Source organism: Dermacentor silvarum, chromosome 1 (assembly GCF_013339745.2).
Source record: "Dermacentor silvarum isolate Dsil-2018 chromosome 1, BIME_Dsil_1.4, whole genome shotgun sequence".
Classification (NCBI taxonomy): Eukaryota; Metazoa; Arthropoda; class Arachnida; order Ixodida; family Ixodidae; genus Dermacentor; species Dermacentor silvarum.
This window is the reverse complement of record NC_051154.1, coordinates 258,547,616-258,558,159: the sequence shown is the minus strand read 5'-3', so window position 1 is coordinate 258,558,159 and position 10,544 is coordinate 258,547,616. Positions and strand designations below refer to the sequence as shown.

Sequence of the window (10,544 nt, the reverse complement as noted above, 5' to 3'; positions counted from 1 at the left end):
TTCAGTTCTGTGTATGCTGCTCGTGTTGACACTCAAAACACTGTGGCGCGATCCACCCCTGCAGTGTTGGGTGAGCCCATGGACGATATCATGATCGACCAACGAGGAATAGAGGCCGTTCTCAAGACACTGAATCCGTCTAAAGCAACTGGGTCGGATGCTTTGTCACCGGCACTGCTTTCTTTGTGCCCACGGGAAGTGTCCAAATACCTGTGCGTAATTTTTACTAAATCTTTACTAGAAATCTCTTTACCGGATGACTGGAAACTTGCCAATGTCGTCCCTGTGCATGAAGGTGGACCGCGAAGTAGTGTTTTGAATTACCGGCCTATCTCGCTTACTGGCGTTGCTTGTAAGATACTTGAGCATGTGCCCTACAGTAATGTTATGAGCCACATGAACGTGCACTCTTTGCTCAGCCCCCAGCAGCATGGATTTCGTAGTGGATTTTCCTGTACAACACAGTTGCTTGAGTTAACGCACGATTTAGCAGGAGCTTTGGATAATGGTTTTTCTGTTGACTGTTTGTTTCTAGATTTCAAGAAGACGTACGATGTTGTCCCTCACTCTTTACTTATAGAAAAATTACAAATGTATAATATAAACAGCACGGTTGTTAACTGGATAAAAGAATACATAAATTTAAGAAGACAGAAAGTTGTGCTTAATGGCAAGACATTCCGTGAAGTTGATGTGTCTTCTGGCGTGCCCCAAGGATCAGTCATAGGACCGCTTTTGTTCCTCATCTATATAAATGATATTTGCTCCGGAATTTCATCGCAAATGAGGCTACTTGCCGATGACTGTGTTTTGTACAGGACTATTCATGCTACCCATGACTGCAATGTTTTACAAAATGACCTGTATAAGATAAATGAGTGGTGCAACAAGTGGCACATGCTCATTAACTTGAAAAAAAAAACGTTCATATGCGTTTTTCGAGGAAAAGAACAACTCATGACTTCTGTTAGTCTTTAAATTAAACCACGATATTATCAGTTCAGGAGCACAAACATCTTGGCGTTTATTTCACACCTGTTCTTTCTTGGAGCCGTCTCATTGATCCCATCACAGCTAAAGCATGCCGCGTTCTAGGTTTCCTGCGCAGAAATGCGAAAAAGTTGCCACTGGAGACAAAGGAATCATTGTACAAATCAAATGTCCGATCTGTTCTGGATTATGCGTGTGCTGTGTGGGATCCATGGTCGGCACGTGACGTAAACAGTTTAGAAAGAATTCAAAGCATAGCCGTTCGTTTTGTTTGTTCAAATTATGCCAGGAATTTCAGTGTTTCAAGAGCAAAAGAAAGCCTCGGTTGGGAATCACTGCAGCAACGCAGGAAATATCTAAGATTGAAATTTTTTTCACAACATATTCCACTCTCGAACAGGTATAGACCCCGGGAAATATTTTTCCAAGCCTGATTACGTTTCTGAACGGCTGGACCATGAAAATAAGGTTAAAGAAATAGCGTGCAAAACTGAAGCATTTAAAATGTCATTTTTTCCCAGAACCATAAGTAAATGGAACAAGTTACCATCCGATGTCGCAACGATTTTTTCCAATGATGTATTTTCAAACTCTATGCGCCCACTGAAGTAAGATAGTGTTTTTGTGTGTATGTGCGAGTATGAAAGTGTTCCGGGTACATGTTTTGTTTTGCCTGCTTTATTGATTGGTTCTTTGTTTCCTTCTCCCCCCCCCCCCCCCCCCGCTGTAATGCCTACGGGCGCTGTGGGTATTGTGATAAATAAAAATGAAAAAATTAAAAAATAATAATAACAACAACAACAACGAAGATCCAATATATACGCTCGTGCTCTACTGAGAGCATATGACACACGTACATGAGAGGCGCCTTCACCATTATAAGCGGGCTAAATTTTCGTCTTTCTATTTTCACTTGTACAAAAAAGAACAGAGAGAGATTAGCAGAAACATGAGCACTACGAAATGAAGGTGTCGATTCATTGAGGTCAAAGAATGTCTCACGGCGTGCACCTTCATCTAGTATGATACACAGTCCTCGTTGCGACATATATATATATATATATATATATATATAGCGCTGTTCGTTGCACTGATGCTATAGCCTATATATATATATATATATATATATGCCTTCGTATTGTTAGAGGAGGGCTTGAGGATGGGGGGTTGTGGAGCAAGTCCTTGTAAGCTTACCCTATGAAATCCATTCTCCGTATAGCGAGTTTGGTTACTTGCAGTTCTTGGACACTTTTTGTGTCGCTCTTACAGGCGATCTTTTTTCCCCGTCGCCCTCGCGGCCCCGATAGCACGTAATCCGCCGATCTCCGCCGCTAAGTTAATGCACGCGAGGTCCCACACGTGTAATCCATCGCCTCTTTTGTCTTTCTCTCTGTCTTATCCTATTTCGGCTCTCGGGCTTCTTGTGTGTTTCCTCGTTCGTTGACACTTCTTCCTCCTTCCTCGCCTGTAGTCGGACGGCGGTGCGCATCCGTTCCCAGCGCAAGAAGAGAGCAGCTCGGCCACGGCTTGCAGACGGGGTCTCCTCCCGGCACAGCGCCGATGTCCGGTGATTAGGGCCCCGCCGGTGGCGCTTGACCGATCCGGCCGGTTGCGCAAAGTCCGCGCGCCTCAGGAGGTCCCACCGAGCGAAGAGACGCTGGCGCGGGGCGTTCTGCGCCCGCGCGAGAGTGGGCCTGCGAAGCCGCTTCCGCTGCTGTCCCAATCACGACATTGACCCCCACGGCAGCGTCCCCCCCCCCCCCCCTCCGCGCTTCTGGCGGCGTCGGTGCCGCGGACCTTCCAAAAGGTCGCCGCTACACACGCCGCTTCGAGGTATACCGCGCGTAGCCCACGCGTAGCCGACGTTTTTTCCGCTGTCCCGCGCTACAGCTTCCGTGTGGGGTTCGCTCGGCGGGGGGGCATCGCGTAGTGAGATGTCAGAAGCCTCGATTATGGCCCCAGCGCGGCCTGCGAGAAAGGGACTCCGGAAGAATGTCGAATTTGTCACGACGCGCGGCATTCCAATAGGTGGATAGCAAAATGACGATGTCGTCAGCTAGCGACTTCCGGTTCGAGGGTTAGCGCGCCTGTTGCTTCCTTCAGCCTTGTCAGCGGTTTCTACAGTGCGATTTCCCGCTGTTCGCGAAGAAAACACGCTTCCGCAACGTGATTATGGTTGGCTGCTCGGCATTAGGGTGGGTGAACTCTTCCGTCAAAGAAAAAAAATGTTTCGTTTTTCATGGAATGAAGCGCACAAACGTGAATGGGCAGTTGCCGTCAAACGAGCGACCGTGAACAGCGAGCTGTGGGTGCCGAACTTAGGAGCCAGAATATGTGAACATCATTTCGTCACAGGCAAGTGTTTTGGCGAATAACTTCGTCTGCTAACGTTCTCAGTACAAATACCCCCTTTTTAACAATCAGTTAAATACACACAGGTGCACTCAACAAGGATCCTCAGCACATTGATTAAGTGCCGTCTTCATTCCGGTACAACGAAAAGGCAACTGAGGCTGCACGAAAGAGGCAGGAGAGCTAACGTCAAAATAATTCGCGATCTTTTCAGATACTTAAATCAGTGCTTTGTCTCTGCAGTTATACACGACATGCGTCTCGAAAAAAAAAAAAAAAAAACGGGAGACTGCGAAGGCACAGCAGCCGACGACATGGAGCGCGCTGGGCACCGCTGCAGACAAAACAGCAGACGAAGCGATCGACTGCACCGTTTATTATGGGAAACGTTACAAGCAGCCACTTATTAGGTTGACTTACCAGCTATTAAAAACTACTTCTTAAGTTAACGAACGTTTATTTGCACTCGACAAACGTTTGCGCTTGATAAACGTTATATGACTATTTGACGCGACACAAACACGTTAGGGCATGAAATGCCTGCCACTTAAAAATGCACGAGTCTTAGGCCGCCAACATAAGTATACGAAGGAGCGATAGCTCACACCTACGTTTTGGAACTGCCCAGCGGTGCTTGCATTGTGGTTTTTCACCAAAGTTCCGCAGTATATAAAAGACCAAACGCGTGAAGCATGGGCATGAAGTGACGGCGCGGCATAGACGGCGTAGTGGTCTCGAACCGGAAGTTGTAGCAAAATACGCCGTACCTCGCACAATCCCTTAACGTAGTGGCGTAGACGCGATAGCTTAGGCGTGGAAAGGGCGTAGCCAGAAATTTTTTTCGGGGGGGGGGGGGGGGGGGGGGGTGGGGGGGGGGCAAGCGTCTGCTTTCCTCTACGTGACGTGATCGATATTAAATATCGGTAGTTTAAGCAGACTCTATACATCTGTATCAAAGACATGGGACCCCCCCCCCCCCCCCGCCTCGCGTGTGCTTGTGAAGAAATTAAGTAAAAAGTAAAGTAAGCTCAGTAAAATACAGTAAGTACGACAGGTACAGTGGGCGTTACAGGTACAGTGGGCGTTACGACAGGTACAGTTACGTTGGGCTGCCCGCCCAAGCCTGACCAATAAATTTATGGGGAGACCCGGGCCCGGCCCGGGCCCGGAAATTTTCTACGTTACCCGCCTGGCTCGGCCCGCCACCCCTTTACCTTAGGCCCGAGCCCGGCCCCAGCCCAGCTCGAAACCGGCCCGAACCCGGCCCGAGACCGAAAAAGACATCTATTCAGAGTCGAGACGCGTGAGGATAAGTCGCTGCACGTTACATGCACACCACCAGAAAGCCCGAGCCCGGCCCGGGCCCGGGTCAAAAAGCACATGCAGTGCCCGAGCCCGGCCCGAGCCCGTGAAAAAACTGCTCTACCCAGCCCGGCCCGGCCCGTGGGCCGGGCCGGGCCCAGGCTTTCGGGTAATCCCGAGCCCGTGCAGTGCTCTAGTGTGTGCAACTCATTTCTGCTTCACTTACGCCGGTGCAAACAGGAAGCGGCCTCGTACCTCACAGAATCTCGACTGTTTGGTGTACTAGTGATGCAGGAATGAACTCCGGTCTTGTTCAGTGCATAGTGCACATAATCAATTTCTCAAGACGCGTGAACTCCGACGAGAACTATCAGCGCCTGCAACAAGAGTTTACTTACGTTGTACTGCGCACAACAGTAATCCATGCTTGTCGGCTGTCTGTTTCGTGCATTCTGTTGCGAGTCGGTGGAATTTCACTGCTGGCATTAACCCCTTCGTGTGTACATTGCTGGTTTGGGATTCCACAACACAACAGCAACTACCAGCCTTGCGTAATTGCTGGTTTGGGATTCAACACAACAGTAACTACCAGCCTTCCGTGGGGGCGCATGCAATCGTAAACAAGAGACGTTTCGCGCGCAGACTGCGCGAGCGCGGCCTAACCGGCACCTGAAGGGAAGCGGCAGAAATGTATACCGGAAATTTCGACCACCTGGGGTCTTTAACGTGCACCTAAATCTAAGTAAACGGGCCTCGAGCATTTTCGCCTTCATCTAAAATGCGGCTGCCGCATTTGTTGCTTCAGAATGCGGCCGCCACATTCTCGCCCAAAACCTCAGAGAGTGTCAAAGCCTTGACAAACACCGTGACAATTTTTTTCCATATGCAGAAATGATTCGCTGTAAATTACCAACCCAAACGGAAGCGCCCAGGAATGAAATTGTGATAGTATAGCACCGGTTCCTTGAATTATGTCAGTGCGAAGCGACGAGAACAAAGGGTGGGTAAGTGGGGCGGGGGGGGGGGGGGGGGGGTTGCGGGAAAAAAATCGGGGGGGGTTTGAACCCCCCCCCCCCCTGGCTACGCCCCTGGGCGTGGAGAACGTAGCCAAGGACTGGTCGGGGTTAGCACTGGTTAGGCCTAGCGTGGTTCCACGTTTTCAGTGTTTTTTTTTTTTTTTGTGCAAAATTTGATGGATGTTCAGGACATTTATTTCATGTGTAAAATTCACTGCTCACTGTGTTTACCTCTGGTATGCATGGATTTCGATTGCGTTGGGTGAACGTCGCGTCTCATCACGCGCCGAGGTGAGAGAGAGAGACAAAAAAAAAGAAGAGAAAGACAAACGATGACCTCTTTACCTGGACAGTTTACTGAATGCGTATACGCACTCTGTAAACTAGCTGCGCTGAAACAAACAGAGAAAAATAGATGGCGTTAAAACCGCAGCGGGATTATAACACATGTTTCTTCCCTTGTCACTAGTTTTGTCGCGTACAACAACATTCTTAGTTTGTCTCGCAGAGTATCCGTAAAATATATAGCACGCGTCCTCTGTCGTGTCCTACTCGTGAAATAAAGGGGTGAGTTAATTCCTGGTGTTCAAGACACAAAATATTGCAAAATGGGGGGGGGGGGGGGGGGGGGTCCTTTTAGGCATATACTAATATGTGCTTATAGATGCGCAAACAACTTTGTTTTGTACAGGTGCATGGTTCAGCAGGGAAAGTTCGTATGTTCACAAGAAATTTCACCATGCAAGGATCTGGCTATGCCATCCCATCGCAGCACATCTAATATACTCACGTATATTACGTACTTATCGAGGAGCTAAAGAGAAGTACAATTTTCGAGGCATACAGCCTCAGTCCATCTATAGTTATGCCGCGGAAGGCACTTTGTATTGCAGGCTTCATGCGGTGCGCGCGGCTACCGACTGCGGTAAGCACTCAAGCAGTTGTAAAATTTCACTCTTCTCTTTGCACTATATTGCTATACACTCTAAGCAGCCGTGGATATTCATTGCATGCGAAGGCACAAAAGCTCTCTGCAAAATGCAGCTACAGTTTCAACACGCTTTTTGGACGCTTTTTTATGGTTCACTCAACGTGACGCCCTGACACAGCAACGCGATATAGCTTCAGAGGTTATACTTTCAAATGAATGTGGATGGCCTTCTCCGCAGGAGACGTACCCAGCTGCGCGCGCATCCATTACCGCTGTTCCCTGCGAACCATTCACATGCGTTAACGCTTGCAACAATCCCTGGCTTCCTTCATTCCATCGCTGATAGCTACGGTGACATCAAACAGGCCGCACCGCCCAGTTCGCCGGTCATCTGTTTAGCAGTGCAATGAAAGTACTCGACGCGTGAGCACGCTTCTTCGTGCTCATAAGCGGGACAAACGTGTGGACAGATCGTACGTCTTCCCCGAGACAACACCACTGTCCGTCACGACGCCCACGATGCTGTGTGCGTTGTGTTATCGCGCAGAGTCCGTGACAAGAGGCATCGTAATGCGGGGCCCACATCGTCAAACAAAACGACCGCTCCGACGGCGTAGCGTCGTCTTGGCGACCTCAATGCGCTCGGCGTGTCACGAGCAATTGAACAATCCCGCAATGCCGCGTCCGGTTGTCTCACGAGTTGCCGAGCGTCTGCTACGAGCATACAAAACTCCTTCCGTCGCGTTCGATCGGTGGGCACTTTAGCTTAGTGATCGCTCAAGTGAATGGGTTTGGCAAGACGGCCCACCACGCCGTTTGTCATTAATGAGAGCGTTTATGGGACGTCACACTTGTGCAGGGTGTGTTTGGGGGCATTGTTGTGTAATAGAATATCGATGAGCGTGCAATTATTCTCCGCACTAGGGTCGATGGAAAAAGTCAGCCGCGTTACGCCAGTCGTGCTAATGACAAGCACGCGCTCCAGTATACATTCTAACCAACCAGCTATATCTTCTTGTGCGCCTTGTGTCTCATGGAAGTTGTCTTTAGAAAGATTTCTCGTTCACTTTCGTACCAGCATAAGTATGTGCCATAAGCGACTGGTCGCTGCTTTAGACGCTGTAGTAAAAACGACTTGGGTCTTCTCGCGATATTTCAACGAAATATGTCGCATGTTCAGGGTTGCTAACTTATAGTCTACCTTGCATCGACAAGATTCTGGCGGTCTGTATAAGCGCCTTCGAGCATGCACGCTACTCCAGTATCTCGTAATGCGCTCGTTACAGGAAAAGGGTAACCGAACACAATTATAACTACTTCCTTCAAAAGTGTTACTAACTTCATTCATCAGTTATAGCCTTAAAAAATAGTGGCACAATTCCTGAAAAGTAATCACTTGCTTTCTTGCGATACTTTCAACATTTTCTGATAAAATTACGCATCGCCAGTGTTCAACAGGAAATAATACAAAGATAGTTATCGCTGCCAAGCAATACAGCCATATATGCTTCAATAAATTTCGCTCACTCTCAAGGTCAGCAAGAACGCACCAAAACACCCCGCAGGCCTCCTCGGCAGCTGGCACAGCTCCATCGCGTTTACTCGCGCATTGCCTCCCTATACGGCCAACATAGCAATATATAGTAAGTGAGCGTCAGTTATTGACGGTAACCGCTGAGGCAAATACAAATATTATCGGCGTATATGGACACGGATAGATACTTGCACACTGTCTTCAGCGCTTCGGCAAGACCATAAATAGCAACATTGAACAGTAAGGGGAAACGGGACATTTCTTGTGGCATACCTCTTGGGTGCCAAGAACTATCGTACAAGCCGACGGTGAGAGTACCTCAAAGCACTCTGCGACTATCAAAGACTACAATTGGGAACCACTTTCGCGCCTTGTGGCCTCCACTGTACCAACTGTGCGTGATCAAAGGACTCAGCCGAGGGGAAGCTTTCTTATGCTTCCCCGTATTTCCACGCAGCCAGCGCGAACGGGCGTGGCGACATAACATATAGAACTGTCTGTATAACCAACGTGTACGTTCTACCACGCTCATTACTTGTTATTTATTATTAAACGTCATACTTTGCTGACTGTAAAGAATGCGTGAACCAGCGCAATACTCCCCTTGACGGACTGAATCATAGAGTCGCTCTGTGCGCTGCCATGGGGAACAATCTTGCCGCTGGGAAACTAGATTTCCAGGAGAGGTGTGTTTCGCCTGTTCCTGAAGTTTCTTTTAAAATATCGATTTATTCAGCGAGTGGTGACGTTTAGCAATCAATGCTAAACGTTATGAAAAAGTCATTGACATGAGCAGAAAGATGTGCCGCGCTCAAGGCGCTGCCTGCAAAGGGTCTAGCACCTTACCGGTGTCTCTTAAGGTAAGAGCGGAATTGAACCTTGAGAACATGCTGCACCAGGCGAATGTCGGCGGAGAAGAGGTCTGGAAGGTTGTAACGTCCGAGCTGCTTTTGGACAAGGTGGACACTAAGGAAGTATCGACACCGGCCTCCCTCAGCAACAGTGCTTTCGGAACGCCGGCAGCGCTCAATGCGTAACAGTGAACATGCTGTGCGAAAAAGACGAGGTCTTGCTACATACCACGGCTGACATGAGGAAAGACATGAGGCCCTTGTGCCAGAGAAACTGCCACGTGGAAAGAGTCAGGCCAGCCAAGAGAATTCGTTGGCGGCAGGCGAACAGGCTTGCATGTCACGTACAGGAGGGGCTAGGAAGTGACCGCTAGAAGTGAGCATCCAGGACAGCTGGAGGCAGGCCGCTGGCTGCTTGCGAATGTTGTCTCGCACCCTGGTGATGTGTGCTTGTGAAACTTTATTGAGACCAGTGGATTGATGTGGCAGAGAGATTAAGGTGGTGAAGTACTAAACCACTGTGCTTTGACAGCGTGGGTTCGAGTCCAACCTTATACAGGTACTCCTAACCCCACTGGGTACTTGACTTGGCGAGGTGGCCGAGTGGTTAAGGCGATGGACTGCTAATCCATTGGGCTCTGCCCGCGTGGGTTCGAGTCCCACCCTCGTCGTAGTTTTTTTTTCTTATTATTGCAATACATTTGCGAGTTTTTTAGATTACGGTATAGGAGACGGGAATCATTTGGAACGTCTGCCACTTGCGGCTGCCTATGGACGCATAAAACGTATTAGGTCTGCATCCCAAAAAAAGCTAGACGCAAACGCTCGCAGCGCCATTAGCGTGTAGACATGAATGCGTTTGGAATTTGTTTTTATAAAATAAATATCAAAAGACAAAAGGAATTCTTTTTAATAAATGATGTCGATGCTGAACGAGAATGCATTTCACGCGCCTGGAGTCACAAATGAAGCCGAGCCGAAGCAATCCGAAAAGCTAGCACGTTAAACGCGCTCCTTGCGTTCGCCGTGTTCCAGTGATTGACCCGCGCGCATTTTTAAATACGAAGTCTTTCTTGGCGCGTAACCTTCCCCTGCCGCCCCCCCCCCCCTTTTTTTTTTGCGTATTGGATATGTGTGTTTCTAACCTTCTTTATTGGGCCGATCCCGAAGATAGTGCAGTCTAAATATAAGTGTCAATGGGGCCACTGGGTGCACATGCTCCCGGGGTTACTCGGTATATTCCACTCGGTATGGGCCACGCTGGGGTTACTCGAAACATGCTATAACGATGCTGGAGATGTTAGCCTGGCTGTTCGACTGACATGCTACTCGAGGTGCTGAGTGCTGATTTTTTTTTTTTTGCGCTATTTAGAGAAAACACGCGAAATATGAAAATATCCGCATGTTTACGCGTCCACGCGCCGACGCACCAGCCGGTCCCAGGCATTACTCCGAAGAACTAACTCTGCTCAATGCCTGGTTCGGCGGCCACGGGAAAGTGGCGAGGCATCGGTATTTGCGTTGGTCACCGCAAATTGCGAGCTGCCTTTTCCGCGTGAAGTGCGAAG

The 10,544-nt window shown here is 48.9% G+C and overlaps 1 non-coding gene across 1 annotated transcript; it reads left to right on the top strand.

Annotated features, from left to right (window-relative positions):
- Positions 1–9,565: 9,565 nt before the first annotated feature.
- Trnas-gcu (transfer RNA serine (anticodon GCU)) lies at positions 9,566–9,647 on the top strand. The gene has a single exon. It is a non-coding gene; the product is annotated as a tRNA-Ser (tRNA).
- Positions 9,648–10,544: the final 897 nt, after the last annotated feature.